Genomic DNA, 16,766 nt, shown 5'->3' on the forward strand with positions numbered 1-16,766 from the left:
AGCCACAACCTGGGGGATGTTTCCAGAATGAAATTTTCACTCTGCAGCAGAGTGTGCACTGATATGAAACTTCCTGGCAGATTAAAACTGTGTGCCCGACCAAGACTTGAACTCGGGACCTTTGCCTTTTGCGGGCAAGTGATCTACCAAAATGAGCTACCGAAGCACGACTCACGCCCGGTACTTTCAGCTTTACTTCTGCCAGTATCTCGTCTCCTACCTTCCAAACTTTACACAAGCTCTCCTGCGAACCTTGCAGAACTAGCACTCTTGAAAGAAAGGGTTCTGCGGAGACATGGCTTAGCCACAGCCTGGGTGATGTTTCCAGAATGAAATTTTCACTCTGCAGCGGAGTGTGCACTGATATGAAACTTCCTGGCAGAGTAAAACTGTGTGCCCGACCGAGACTCGAACTCGGGACCTTTGCCTTTCGCGGGCAAGTGATCTACCATCTGAGCTACCGAAGCACGACTCACGCCCGGTACTTACAGCTTTACTTCTGCCAGTATCTCGTCTCCTACCTTCCAAACTTTACAGAAGCTCTCCTGCGAACCTTGCAGAACTAGCACTCCTGAAATAAAGGATACTGCGGAGGTCCCGAGTTCGAGTCTCGGTCGGGCACATAGTTTTAATCTGCCAGGAATTTTCATATCAGCGCACACTCCGCTGCAGAGTGAAAATTTCATTCTGGAAAATTAACATTGCATTCTGGCTTGTCTCTCATCTTCAAGCAGTATGGCGCAATAGTTAGCACAATGGGCTAGATTGACTCGCGTTCAGGGGGACAATGGTTCAAACGTGCGTCAGGCGTCCTGATTTAGGTTTTCTACGATTTCCCCACATTGTTTCAGGAAAATGCCAGAATGGTTCCTTTGAAAGGGCACAACCAATTTCCTTCCCCATCCATCCCTAATCTGAGCTTGTGCTCAATCTCTAATGACCTCCTTGTTGATAGGACATTAAACACTTATCTCCTCCTCCTCCTCCTGGGTACAAAGACAACCCCACAACAAATGCAGGAACGTTCGTAAACTGTCACTAGCACAGATGTGGTGTGTGGGAAAAGTGGAGCATGCTGCATTCATTTATTCATCTGGTAGGGACATGGCATGCCATATGGTTCAGTTATATCTCATCCGTATGGTAGGTGCTGCTCCATTAGGCTGTGTTTGTATCATCCTATGTTTCGAGTTCGATCTGTGCTTTGTGCGACACCATGTGCCATATCACTTGCCACATCACTTCAGTGGGTCCTGTCCCTTAGGTTTTTCTCATAGTAATTTCACAGGTTCTCCAGCACCATCTTACAATTTACAAACTTGTTACTTTCCTTACTTTTACTACTGCTTTCTTGTTCCTGCTAGGCTTCAACTTTCAAAACAGGTACTATACATATGTTTCTCCAGTTGTATAATAAAGCAAATCAAGTTAATTCAGTTGCTTTTACATACCTTCAGCAAGGAAACGTTGAGATGATGGGATGATATTGTTTCTCTTTAGGAGTGATCCATTCTCTGCCTAGAAGAATCTGTCTCGTAGCATATGTGATGGCGTGCAATTGACATTTCATTAGGAACGTATGTATGTGGTACTATTACCTACCATGATAGAGAAATTCTCCCCTCTGTGAGGCAGGCAACCATTCAGAATTGGCACACAATGAATTGTGGGAGGTCTTGGTCACAGACTAATTTATTGATGTGTTTCAGTACATCAACATCAGACTTAACTGTAATAAAAACAAACAAATACAATATAAAATGATGCCTCATGAAAAATGTTTGTGTTTTGGACAGCAGTTTCCATTAATATGAGGCATGTCCAGAAAGTAAGTGTACTAGGTTGTGTATATAGAAAAAGTGTATATAAAAAAAAAGAACTGCAGGATATTGTTGATACACTTGTTGATCTTTTCCACAAAACCACTGTCTCGTTCAGTGCATATGGCAAAGAACTCTCCCTTCAGCTCCTTCCCTCACTTCAGAACTTCTTTCTGCACCCGCTTGTTGGTTGAAAATTTAATTCCACTCAATGTGTGCCTTTAGGGAGGTGATAAGGGGACAATCTAAGTTACGGGAGGGGGGGTTCAAAACATCTCAACCAAATTGCTCGAAGAGTGCTTTGGTGTCTAAGGCTGTGTGAGGTCTAGCGTTGTTGTGCAACAAGCATACTCCTCTTTGTAGTATTCCCCTCCTTTCGTTTTGAATGCTCCTTTCTTTTTTTCTTTTAGGTTCTCACAATATCGTTTTTCATTGATGGTCTCCTCTGACGCAGAAATTCGACCAAAATTATGCATTTCCTGTCCCAAAATACTGAGGTAATGACTTTTTTCTCAAAATTGTGGTTTTGAATTTTTTTGGCAGATGGGGAATTAGTGTGGTGCCAGTGCGATGACTATCATTTTGGCTCAGGCATGTAAGGAACCACCCATATTTCATTTCCAGTCACAATAGAACTCAGAATATCCTCATGTTCCACTTCAAATCGCCCAAGAAACTTGCATGCACTCTTGACCCAGTTTTTCTTGTGCTGCTCTGTCAACTGTTTCGGGATCCATCTTGCACACAGTTTGTGGTATCTCAGCATTTCTATGAGTGAGTGTCTTGTATAAGAGAGTTCTGGAAGGTTGTGGAAACATCACAGCAATTTCATCCACTGTCAATCAACAATCTTCACCAACAGTTTCTTCAATTTTTTGCACCAACTCATCAGTCAAAATGAAAGGTCTAACACTCCTTTGTTCATCATGAATTTTTGTTCTGCCGCCACTGAACTTCCCGCACCACTTAAACACACTCATTGTGTTCACAACACTTTTGCCATGAACCATTTCGCTTTGGGGGGGGGGGGGGGAGGGGGGGGGACCTTTTGGTAGGTGTTATTCCTTGCGTGAGTGGGAAGCGGGTCACAGTGTGTGGCTCGCTCTTGATGGGATTTCTTACTGACATCTTTCATGCAACTAGACAGTAAAACATGAGTTTATGTACTACCATATTCCTGTGATGCTCGTTCTGATCAGGGGATCCATGCTCTACCACTCAGTATTTCCAACCCTCAAAAAATGAAAATCCACACCCCTTTATGGTCACAGTACACTTAGTCTCCAAATATGTCCCATACTTACGATGAAGTACAAAAACAAACCACTCAAGAGTGAGAGGGACATGAAGTGCTGAAAATATATCTTACATATGTGTGGAGCCAGGTGCTAACTGACCATATGTTGAGAAATGCAGTGGTTAGGAAAAAATTTCCATCAACAGATGATGCTAGCAAATATACAGATAATAGTTGGCAGATAAAGAATGTACCCATTAGCATAGCATACAAAGAATGTAGCGATTATGTGCTATATGAACCTGAAAGACATGGAGGAACAATGCAAGCATTACACGTGAATTGTGTAATCCACAGATTTAAAATAAATAAATATAACAAAATACACAGACTTTGTGGAGGATGTTAGCTGTTAAAATTATAAAACATAGAGGAATTATTAAGTGAAACTTAAATGAAAATAAAGTGCAAGATATAAATGCAGGAATGTTACAATATAGTTTGATGAATGATAACAATGTAAGGATGGAATATGACATAGTTATATATAAGCAGTTACATCATAAGCATTGTTAACACAAAATGGATTTTTTACCCAACAATATACAACAGTAAAAAGAAAATACATACATACACATTGTAAAAGCATGAAATGTATCAAGCATTAAAACATAAAGTGCCAGTCAATAAACTGATTAACTTATTAAAAACTTAGAAACATGCTGTGTAAAAAAGCTAAATATGAAGCTGTGATGAACCCAATATACATAATAGGAAATGTTTTGTATCAGTGCCAAGTATAGTCAGTAAAGTCATCCTACTATAAAATGACATGCATATTGTGTCGTCTGTAAAATCAGAAAAACACAAAATAACCTTAACACAGTAGTAATGATTGAGTAATCATGAGATAGTGTCAAAATGGAAACTAGAAATTATATGACTCCTAAAAAAAAATAGAAACCAAAATATCATAGGAACTAAGTGTCCACGACAACACTCATACAACAGAAAGCCGGTCCTAATACACTGGCCTAATGTCAGTCCACAGAGGATCATAAGTAGGTGCCATGTCAAACTGTGAGAAGAAAATTGCCATAACATACAACCCTCTGCAGTGAAAAAATGAAACAATGGTTAATGTCATTTCAAATTGATGAACTATTTGTAAATAAGTTCTTTTTTTGGGGGGAGGGGGGGGGGGAGATGAGAAGAACGGAGTGTAAGATATGACTATTTCTCTGGTGCCTTGGATTACTCTCCCTTCGTTTGATTGCACTGTGTGAAACATGTCACATACTCCATTGACTTTTAGTATTACTATTCCTCTTACATCTTATCTTAACATCTATTCTCACCCATCCCACCCACACCCCCACCCACACCCACACCTGCTGCCGCCACCACTACCACCACCACCGCCACCAGCACCCACTTTATTGACATTTATTATCAGTTTGAATTGACATTGACCATTGCTTTATTCTGTCCTTGCAGAAGGTTGTATGTTATGGTAAATGGTAATTTTCTTGTCATGGTTTGAAATGGCACCCACTTACAATACTTCGTGGATAAAAGTGAGGCCAGCATTTTAGGAATAACCCACAGTTAACTTGTGCTGTATGGGTGCTGCTGTGGAGACTTAGTTCCTATAGTATTTCGGTTTTTACTTTTGCAAGGTTCATATAATTTTTAGTTTCTATTTTGACACTATCTGATGATTACTCAATCATTACTGCCGTGTTAAGGTTATTTTAGTTTTTTCTTTATTTTAAAGATGAACATGATATGCATGTCACTTTGTGGCAAGTTGATTTTACTGACTTTTCTTGGCCTTGATTAACAATATTTCTTTTTCTGTACATCGGGTTCAGCATAGCTTTATATTTTCCTCTTTCATCGTACTTGATTGTAAGTTTTTAATATGTTGTCAATTTATGGTGTGTCATTTTATGTGTTTGATGCATCACATGCTTTTATGATGTGTATGTTTTTGTTTCCTTTTTATGTTGTATGTCCTTGGTTTAAAAAAATAAATATTATGTTATCAATGCCTATGTTGTGATTGCTTATGTAACTGTCATATTTCATCCCTGTATTATAATCATTCACGAAACTGTCATGATTTTGCACAAAGCCTATGGTTTTTGTTATATTTATTTATTTTTCAGTCTGCTCATTACACAATCACGTTTTTATAGTTTTATGCTTGCATGGTTCCTCCATGTCCTTCCAGTTCATATAGTACATAATCGCTATATTCTGTAATTGCCAACTACTGTCTGTATAGTTGCCAACATCATCTGTTGATGGCAATTTCTTTTCCTAACCACTACATTTCTCAACGTACACTCCGTTTGGCACCTGGCTCCACATATATGTAAGATATATTTTCAGTGCCTTATGTGCCCACATTTTTGTGGTTTGTTTTTGTACATCATTGCAAGCGTGATGGAAACTGCTGGCCATCATATAGTGCATGTATTTTTTCAGAGGCATCATTTTATATTATATTTTTTTTGTTTTTACCACAGCTGTGTCTGATGATGATGTAGTAACAAAATGCATCAATAAATTAGTTTGTGACCAAGACCTTCCACATTTCACTGGATGCCATAGAGACAGAAATGACACACTATGGAGGCATATTTACCAATGTAATATAAACTGTTAAATATTAAGACAACATAATGATAATACCCCCCCATGAACCATGGACCTTGCCGTTGGTGGGGAGGCTTGCGGGCCTCAGCGATACAGATAGCCATACCGTAGGTACAACCACAACAGAAGGGTATCTGTTGAGAGGCCAGACAAACGTGTGGTTCCTGAAGAGGGGCAGCAGCCTTTTCAGTAGTTGCAAGGGCAACAGTCTGGATGATTGACTGATCTGGCCTTGTAACAATAACCAAAACGGCCTTGCTGTGCTGGTACTGCGAACGGCTGAAAGCAAGGGGAAACTACGGCCGTAATTTTTCCCGAGGGCATGCAGCTTTACTGTATGATTAAATGATGATGGCGTCCTCTTGGGTAAAATATTCCGGAGGTAAAATAGTCCCCCATTCGGATCTCCGGGCGGGGACTACTCAAGAGGATGTCATTATCAGGAGAAAGAAAACTGGCGTTCTACGGATCGGAGCGTGGAATGTCAGGTCCCTTAATCGGGCAGGTAGGTTAGAAAATTTAAAAAGGGAAATGGATAGGTTAAAGTTAGATATAGTGGGAATTAGTGAAGTTCGGTGGCAGGAGGAACAAGACTTCTGGTCAGGTGACTACAGGGTTATAAACACAAAATCAAATAGGGGTAATGCAGGAGTAGGTTTAATAATGAATAGGAAAATAGGAATGCGGGTAAGCTACTACAAACAGCATAGTGAACGCATTATTGTGGCCAAGATAGATACGAAGCCCACACCTACTACAGTAGTACAAGTTTATATGCCAACTAGCTCTGCAGATGACGAAGAAATTGAAGAAATGTATGAGGAAATAAAAGAAATTATTCAGATAGTGAAGGGAGACGAAAATTTAATAGTCATGGGTGACTGGAATTCGAGTGTAGGAAAAGGGAGAGAAGGAAACATAGTAGGTGAATATGGATTGGGGCTAAGAAATGAAAGAGGAAACCGCCTGGTAGAATTTTGCACAGAGCACAACTTAATCATAGCTAACACTTGGTTTAAGAATCATGATAGAAGGTTGTATACATGGAAGAACCCTGGAGATAGTAAAAGGTATCAGATAGATTATATAATGGTAAGACAGAGATTTAGGAACCAGGTTTTAAATTGTAAGACATTTCCAGGGGCAGATGTGGACTCTGACCACAATCTATTGGTTATGACCTCTAGATTAAAACTGAAGAAACTGCAAAAAGGTGGGAATTTAAGGAGATGGGACCTGGATAAACTGAAAGAACCAGAGGTTGTACAGAGTTTCAGGGAGAGCATAAGGGAACAATTGACAGGAATGGGGGAAAGAAATACAGTAGAAGAAGAATGGGTAGCTTTGAGGGATGAAGTAGTGAAGGCAGCAGAGGATCAAGTAGGTAAAAAGACGAGGGCTAGTAGAAATCCTTGGGTAACAGAAGAAATACTGAATTTAATTGATGAAAGGAGAAAATATAAAAATGCAGTAAATGAAGCAGGCAAAAAGGAATACAAACGTCTCAAAAATGAGATCGACAGGAAGTGCAAAATGGCTAAGCAGGGATGGCTAGAGGACAAATGTAAGGATGTAGAGGCTTATCTCACTAGGGGTAAGATAGATACTGCCTACAGGAAAATTAAAGAGACCTCTGGAGATAAGAGAACCACTTGTATGAACATCAAGAGTTCAGATGGAAACCCAGTTCTAAGCAAAGAAGGGAAAGCAGAAAGGTGGAAGGAGTATATAGAGGGTCTATACAAGGGCGATGTACTTGAGGACAATATTATGGAAATGGAAGAGGATGTAGATGAAGATGAAATGGGAGATACGATACTGTGTGAAGAGTTTGACAGAGCACTGAAAGACCTGAGTCGAAACAAGGCACCAGGAGTAGACAACATTCCATTGGAACTACTGACGGCCTTGGGAGAGCCAGTCCTGACAAAACTCTACCATCTGGTGAGCAAGATGTATGAAACAGGTGAAATACCCTCAGACTTAAAGAAGAATATAATAATTCCAATCCCAAAGAAAGCAGGTGTTGACAGATGTGAGAATTACCGAACAATCAGTTTAATAAGCCACAGCTGCAAAATACTAACACGAATTCTTTACAGACGAATGGAAAAACTAGTAGAAGCCGACCTCGGGGAACATCAGTTTGGATTCCGTAGAAATACTGGAACACGTGAGGCAATACTGACCTTACGACTTATCTTAGAAGAAAGATTAAGGAAAGGCAAACCTACGTTTCTAGCATTTGTGGACTTGGAGAAAGCTTTCGACAATGTTGACTGGAATACTCTCTTTCAAATTCTAAAGGTGGCAGGGGTAAAATACAGGGAGCGAAAGGCTATTTACAATTTGTACAGAAACCAGATGGCAGTTATAAGAGTCGAGGGACATGAAAGGGAAGCAGTGGTTGGGAAGGGAGTAAGACAGAGTTGTTGCCTCTCCCCGATGTTATTCAATCTGTATATTGAGCAAGCAGTAAAGGAAACAAAAGAAAAATTCGGAGTAGGTATTAAAATCCATGGAGAAGAAATAAAAACTTTGAGTTTTGCCGATGACATTGTAATTCTGTCAGAGACAGCAAAGGACTTGGAAGAGCAGTTGAACGGAATGGATGGTGTCGTGAAGGGAGGATATAAGATGAACATCAACAAAAGCAAAACAAGGATAATGGAATGTAGTCAAATTAAGTCGGGTGATGTTGAGGGTATTAGATTAGGAAATGATACACTTAAAGTAGTAAAGGAGTTTTGCTATTTGGGGAGCAAAATAACTGATGATGCTCGAAGTAGAGAGGATATAAAATGTAGACTGGCAGTAGCAAGGATGCGTTTCTGAAGAAGAGAAATTTGTTAACATCGAGTATAGATTTAAGTGTCAGGAAGTCATTTCTGAAAGTATTTGTATGGAGTGTAGCCATGTATGGAAGTGAAACATGGACGGTAAACAGTTTGGACAAGAAGAGAATAGAAGCTTTCGAAATGTGGTGCTACAGAAGAATGCTGAAGATTAGATGGGTAGATCACATAACTAATGAGGAGGTACTGAATAAGATTGGGGAGAAGAGGAGTTTGTGGCACAACTTGACCAGAAGAAGGGATCGGTTGGTAGGACATGTTCTGAGGCATCAAGGGATCACCAATTTAGTATTGGAGGGCAGCGTGGAGGGTAAAAATCGTAGGGGGAGACCAAGAGATGAATACACTAAGCAGATTCAGAAGGATGTAGGTTGCAGTAGGTACTGGGAGATGAAGAAGCTTGCACAGGATAGAGTAGCATGGAGAGCTGCATCAAACCAGTCTCAGGACTGAAGACCACAACAACAACAACAACAATGTTAATACAATAAATGATAGAAACATAGCCATCATGATTAGTATTTTCTTCTTCTTTTCTGAAAGTCTTTGTCTTTGCTTCTGAGTTATCATGCGAAAGGTTTCTCACTGGCAGAGAACACCAGTAAACTTTGAGAGGATTTAGGTTTAATGATATTCCATTCCATATATATCTTCAGAATTTGTTTAATGGGCCACTTAAGAATGAAGCAATATAAGCTGCTTATTCAAGAATACATAGACATCCATGCTTTAATGTTACTTCATCAGCATACAATATAATGAGCATTTTAGGGAGTAGGATATAACAGTATACTCTAGCACTTTATTGAGACTATAGTTGAAATTGCAGGAAACTAAAAGTTGTATCAACTGAGGTTATCATATACAATAATACTAACAACTATGTCTTAATCCAGAATTATATAATTCTAACCTGCAGCCATCAGCATAACTGAAAAAGTAAAGTAAGGCTGATACATGTATATGAAATTTTGACAGTCCACTCACCATTCCCAGTATTGACAACACATATGGGAAGAAGTACCTCCTGATTTACAATCAGTGCACTCTCACTCTGAATGGAAACCACATATGACGTTATGACACCATTACATGTTGCTAATGCGGGGTGTGTACGCCTTGGGACAATGGAGAATCCGGGAAAAACTCGGGAAGTTGTTCATCTGGGAGAAAACTTGGGAAATTTTAGAATTCTGGAAATGTTTCATTGTTTTAGTTTTCAGTTAAATTTTTGTTACTTTGAGTGGTAACAACTGATACTCTGACAAAGAATTTTCCTTTATTCTGCTACTGCAGAATAATATTCAGCAATAAAACATTAAACAAAATGTGCCAAAGGCTTTAGGACAAAGGCTATGCAGTACTTCATAACAAGAAACTGCTTTTGATGAGTGTAACTTTACAACTGTTTACATTAGGTACATTTGAACAGTTGCCAGTGGGCTCATGTGCATGTGCAATTGAGCCACGTATGAGCAGCATCTTCTCCTGCTTCTGGCTACTTGTAATGCTACCCAGAAAAAATGTTTCTGGCATGTCCAAGCTGTCAGATTCACAGATGCGCAGTTCATCCTGAGTTGTAATGGGGAGGGTGGTTAGTCTGTGACCCTTACGTTTTGTGATTTTGTTCTCATGTCAATTGAAAACGGAACAGATTTCTGTGGCTGGGAGCTGTCAAGTGAACTAAAATACATTCCCAGAATTACAGAAGACTAAAACATGTTATTAGTTTCAGTTTCCTGATTTCAGGAATCGAGCATTAATTGCCTTGAGAACAGTGAAGTTGTTTTTGTCAGTTTGCTAAAGAAATTTGGCTTAATCTTTTCCACAGAGGCAGTGAATTTATTTGAAATGAAATATTTCATTCGACAGTATTGGCTAGCTTCAACTGTTTGCTGAATTTCAAATGCATGTTTTCATCTTCTGGCACGCATGGAATTATGCCATAATAAAGAACCAAACATGAGATAATACAGTACTGGCGCTCCAAGAAAATTGACATCCCGAAAACCACACCGAAAAACTTAATACCAGTTTCGGGCCTAGATCATTGTGAATCTGGGCATAGGAATGTGGACTTTAAGCCAATTATGCGTTTTAGTATGGTTTTCGAAATTCCAATGCTCTCGGAATCTCCTCTGATTTTCTGTTTCTCTTATGACATAATTTAAAGTCTCTTAATGTTATATCAGGGTGTATACGACCCAAGACAACTGGGAGATCTGGGAAAAAAACAGGTATTTTTCATCCGGGAGAAAACCGGGAAAAACCTGGGAATTTTTCATTGTTTTAGTTTTCAGTTAAATTTTTGTAATTTTGAATGGTAAGAACCGATACTCTAACAAAAGATATTACTGTATCCCACTACTGCAGAATAATATTTCAACAATAAAACAAATGAGAAAAAATGAAAATAACTTAAATTGCAAAGGAAATATGCCATGTACAATGATGACACACAGTGTTCATGCAAGCGTCTGCTAACAGCAAAATGTGTCACAAGCATTAGGAAGACTACGCAATGCTTCATAACTACAAATTGCCTCTGGTGAGAGTGGAGTCACAGCTGTTTACATTAGATTCATTTTAGCAGTTACGAGCGGGCTCTTGGCATGCACAGTTCAGTCGCATTTGAGTAGTAGATTCTCCCGTTTCTGGCCACAGGAATGTGGCTGTTGGCTGTGCAAGCAGTCGCAGCAAGCAGCTAGATGCTACCAGGAAAGGGGGGCGCCAAATTTGTATTCTTGAGGGGGAAAAAAACTTGTTTCACAAAGCACCTAGCATCCAGGGCACATTGGTCTATCACTTATTCATATTATTTTGGAACGTGTCCTTGTTGGTTTTTGAACACATTCTAAGTTGATTCCTGAATGAATTATAAATTGATTTCTGAATGCGTGCATTGTGTACATGATGTGTCGGCCAGGGGAATCCTCGTCACATCTAGAAATAAACTTTCCTGCAGACAAAATGGGACGGAATAAAGCCGAACTGGTGAATGCCAACTGCTGCTTGTTATATGGTTGATTTGGTTTGCGAATGTTCAGCATTGTTATAATTACTAGCAAAATCCATAGATTCAGACTACCGGGGTGGAAATAAATGACTAACAGGAATAACAGCTAAGAAAGGCTACGTATTATCTTCTCGGTGTATCCAAGAAAGTGAAATTTTTACAGAAAATTTTTGGCCAGATCGCTACACTAGAGAGGGCCAATTGTAGTCCCTGGCTAGCAGCCTCTTAGGTTACATTCTGGGAGTAGCGCGGAAAACACATTGTACAAACACGTAGTAACGCCTAACCGGAGAATAATCGCCGGAGAATGAGTTTTGACAGTTGTAGGAATAGTTACAGAATTAGTGATAACAAGACTGTTTTTTAGAACGAGGAAGGAGAAGAAACGGGGACGTCACACAAATTATGGAAGAATATGACGATTCCAAATTTATACAAAAATTTCATTCTACTACTTTTCAGTCTCCTGCATGAGAAACTTGAGCGTATGAATGAAATGTGGAACTATTTCCTACTGTAAAGCTTTTTGCTTGTAGTAGGCCAAATAGGTATTTTGTATTGGTGCTTCATGAATTATGTTCTGTCGTATTATAAAAATGATCATTATTGCCAAAACAGTCTCACTTATTTGGTGTGTGTTACACTTGCTGCAATATTAGAAAGGCCTATTTTGTTTTATCCAGCACACAGTGACAAAATAGTCGTAATCAGATTGAGAAATCACACCAGTCTTGGGTACTATTTGTATTAACAGCTTTTTCAGTATTAGACAACGACATTTCTATTTTTTATGTAGCAAAACATTTTACGAACTGAGAGAATGTAATAGTTCTTTCGCAGAAAGGAAAGCATGCCATATAAAGCTGTAGCAAGATTAGAGAGAAAAATCGATAGGACCTAAGTATTGAAGAAATATGTACTGTCTTGGCTGTCTCTTGTCTTTACTGGTTTTACGTATCCTATATTTAATTTTATGTCACACAGAAGAGCAAGTTATTAGTTAATAGGCAATAAAGAGTGTATATTTTCTGAAGGGTTCTTGTTCTCCTGGTTACAAATAATCCTATCCAGTATTAATTGTGAGTTGTTTTTAGAAGAAGAAGAATACGAAGAGGAGGAGGGGCAGGATGTCAAACCAGCTGACTGGGAGCGGGAGAGGCGCTACAGGACATTTTAATTTCCACAGTCCTGAAATAGTTTGATGACATCCATTACAAAATATACACGTTTGAGTTCCACAAAGCGAAATACAGTGACGTGTGGTATAACAACGTTGTTCAAAGATGTGTGGCACAACACTGCACGCTTAAGACCAAATAACGTGTCTTACATTTCCTCGAAGATATGTTTTATGTATCAGTCTCTTCAGAAAGATGTCCGCTACAAAATGAACTTATTTTTGAAAAGTCTTTTTAAATTTTCTGTTGCGCAAAGCAGTTGAGTTATAGTGGGAGGGGGGCATAGTCTCCAAATGACGTGTTTTTACATTTAGTGATTTTTCTGTTACCTCTTCATTTACTGCTCTCACGTCAAATGAAAACAAGACAGATTTCTGTGGCTGGGAGCTATCAAGTGAATTAAAATACATTCACATAATTACGGAAGGCTAAAATACATTACTAGTTTCAGGTTTTATTTTATTTCCACCTTTCTGATAGTCAAGTATTAATCGCCTTGCAGAGCAATAAAGTTATTTTTGTCAGTTTGCTAAATAAATTTTGGCTTTTATTAAGCTTTCCTGCTGAGACAGGAAAAGTATTCCACACTATTGGCTATTTTCAACTGTTCGCCGCATTTCAGGTGCACATTTTCATCATCTAGCACGTATAGCATTATGCCATATTAAAGAACCAAACATGAGATAATTCAGTACTGGTACTCCAAGAAAATTTACATCCCAAAAACCACGCTGAAAAGCTTCATATCAGGTCGAGGCCTACGCCATTGGGAATCTGGACATAAGAATGTGCACTGTAAGGCAAACTATGCATTTTAGTATGGTTCATGAAATTCCGAAGCTCTTGGAGTATCCTCTTGACGTCTTGTTTCTTTTATGACATAATGTAAGATCTTTTAATGTTTTACACGTACAAACATACAGGCTTCCTTCGTCACCGTAGCTGCGCAAGTGCGGCGACACCTCTTATCTGGCGCTCTCTGGCAACTGCTGAAATGAATCAATTTGTAACAAGTCACGGGAAAATATTACGAATTGTTGTTCGAAAATCGTTATTTTCAAAGTAAATTTCCTTTTACGCAAGATGAACTATGTGCCATGAATTTCTTAAATCACAGAGCATTTGCTCTCATTTAAAAATCAACTCTTTGATGATGACGAGCGATTTAGAAGAATTTTGAGCCCAGAAGATGAGAGATTTATGTTGGTATTAAAAATTTTACTGCCGTATTTGTGTGATGTATCTTAAAGTGTAACATGCACTAAACAGGTCAACATTATATGTAAAGCTTAGCTTCCCTTGTAGCTTATTAAAGTGCGCGTCATTTATGACGGCGCCCGAGTTTAGGTTCGTTCTGCGCATCTGACGTCACAAAACACAGTCAGCCAATGAACAGAGAACAATGTTGCCAGAGCTCAACTGCAGTGCAGAGCACGGACGAGTGTCTTCAGTTTTAGAAACATTCAGTCATAAATAAAGTAATTGAACAAAAGCAATGTCTTGATAGCAGACTTTCTTTTATAGAAAGTTCGGAAAAAGCATTGTTTATACCAATTGCTTCATATTTTATTAATTAATTAAACCAAACAAGCAATAAGCCTCCTAATTCAGGCGATAGCAAGGAAAGGTGTTAGTATCATTCTCACTAACCGCTTTTTCGCAATAAAGAACAGCGGTAATTGTTTATTTACTATTGTACTTCGACGAAGCATGAGTAATTCATAATCATACCAACAGTGTTTGTTGGTATTTTACGTGATATTTTTAAGTCCTCCGGGAGATATATTAAATGACGAGCTGTGGTAGCATAATGGTTAAAGTGTATGGCTGTTAAGTGAAAGGTTCTGAGTTCAAACCTTGATCTGTGCTTAATATTTTCTATATTTAAAAACACTATCGAAGTGTCTTACTGGATGAATTTTATTCGTTTGAAAGTAACTTTTTGAAATTTCTGGTGGCAACTAAAATCGACCATACGGAAAGTATACGCTCTGCAAACTCTTCGAAATTTCGTGCAATGGTTTACTACATCTAATGCTGCACAATAACTGCGTTGTTATGGGGAGAAGGTATCAGTCAAGAAGATGTGCAAAAACCAAATTTTTGGGCCAACTAGTTTTTGTGAAATCGAATGATAAAGTGTGTCAAAGCAGTCGAAACACCATGTGTCTGCACAGGCGAGCAGTGCAATGATGACAAAATCGCGCACATTGCGGAATGCGGGGAGCACGTCTCTGTAGCAGTGAAAGGGTTAATGCGGCCGTGGTGACTTTACTGGATAAACTGTGCGCTCCCCCCTAAACGTAAGTTTGTGAACTATACTGTGGCGCTGCTTCTCTTGGCGCATACAACTGGCAATGGAGCAATCTCCCGCGTCTGGGCGGGCATGCGCGAACCACCAAGATAAAAGAATTGAACTATAATCTTCAAGACAGATATAATGTGCGAAAGCTTTTCTTTTCTTTTCTTGTAGCAACACTATGTATATTAATTTAAACCATTAACTTTTCCTGTTGGTGGAATTCGAATTTATACTTTTGTAATACAAAAATATGCAGCATACATGTTGCTGCACATCAAAGATCTTTCCAAAACGTGTTTTTCCCTGTGAGTTTCATTTTATAAATTGCCGGGTAATTCTACACTGCTGTATAAAACAATATCCATTCAATGGATAAGTTTTACAGTTCCGAGGGAAAGTATATTGTCACTTAACATGGGAAAAGTGTATTTTCACTCAGGAGAAAATGTATTTTTAACTGGGAGATCTGGGAAAAATCCAGGAATTTTTTTTTCTTGTCCGTGTATACGCCCTGTATGTACATATGAATATACATAAATGTTCACTTCAAGATTAATATGCAGGTTGATGGCAAAATGTGTTTAAACACTTGTCTGGTACCTCCTGTACGCTTGGCATTTTTCTTAATTTATGTTGTTTACATCTTAAACTTACAGGGCTCCATTCTTTGGTAGATAATAGACTGACAGTACAGCATTTTTTGTCATTGTATCTCCCCACAAGGCCTTATATTTATTCCTGGTGTAGAATATAAACTGCCAGTTATACAGGTTCTTGGCTTCACAAATAACCTTGTTAATTTTTTATACAGTTTGAAAATGTCACGAAAAACTTATCTTTCTTAGTTCTGTTGTATACAAACAACTGTTTTTGTATTTTTGCAATTAATTTGTATTCCTTCTTAGTAGCTTGTCATATTGCTGTATGGATGCTACTTACCAGTAATGGAGAGTGCAAATAAATAAATAAATAAATAAAATCAGTGTTAAAATCCATACATAGCAAAATGTTAGGGTGTTTAGAGTTAAAGAGTCTAGTTCCGAAATAAATATTTACTAAAGTCTGCTTTCTTGTTTTGCGTTCCTTATTTGGTTAAGATGTGATAAAACAATTGGCCCAAGTACAATAACTCAATATGTCCCCTCTGAACGACATGCCACAGTGCCACCCATGGTCACATGATGCCCCACTACATATACAATTCCAAACAGAAATGCGACAAAAGGTATATGAGCAGAGCAAACGCTAAGCATGCGCTATCTACATCATCATAGCTGTGCATGTGCAGTAATGCCTGTTTTCTGGTGCTCTCTGGCAACAGCTCAAATGCACCCATTTCTTACAGGTCGCTGGAAATTCTGCATGTGCTGATTTGAAAAGTGTTACTTTCAAATGAATTTCCTTTTACGTGAGATGAATAATGTTACATGTGGGAAAGTGTGATGAAATCCATAAATCACAGAGCATTTGGCTCTCATTTAAAACTTAACAATTTGTGGACCAGCCACGTAGAAAAATTTTGGTACCAGAAAACCAGACATTTATGTCATTATTCAAAATTTCACTGGGAAATTCTACACCGGCGTATAAAACCTTAACCATTCAGAGGATTGATAAGGTATACAGTTACGATGGGAAGTACACTGTCACTTAACACAGAAAAAGTGTATTTTCACCTGGGAAAAATTGTGTGT

At 38.6% G+C, this 16,766-nt stretch overlaps 1 protein-coding gene across 2 annotated transcripts in view; it reads left to right on the forward strand.

Annotated features, from left to right (window-relative positions):
- The window catches only part of LOC126248684 (ATP-binding cassette sub-family C member 5-like), a 288,000-nt gene that overhangs the window by 256,790 nt on the left and 14,444 nt on the right, over nucleotides 1–16,766 (forward strand). The gene's annotated exons all lie outside the window — the stretch shown is intronic.

This window comes from Schistocerca nitens, chromosome 1 (assembly GCF_023898315.1).
Source record: "Schistocerca nitens isolate TAMUIC-IGC-003100 chromosome 1, iqSchNite1.1, whole genome shotgun sequence".
NCBI classification, from domain to species: Eukaryota; Metazoa; Arthropoda; class Insecta; order Orthoptera; family Acrididae; genus Schistocerca; species Schistocerca nitens.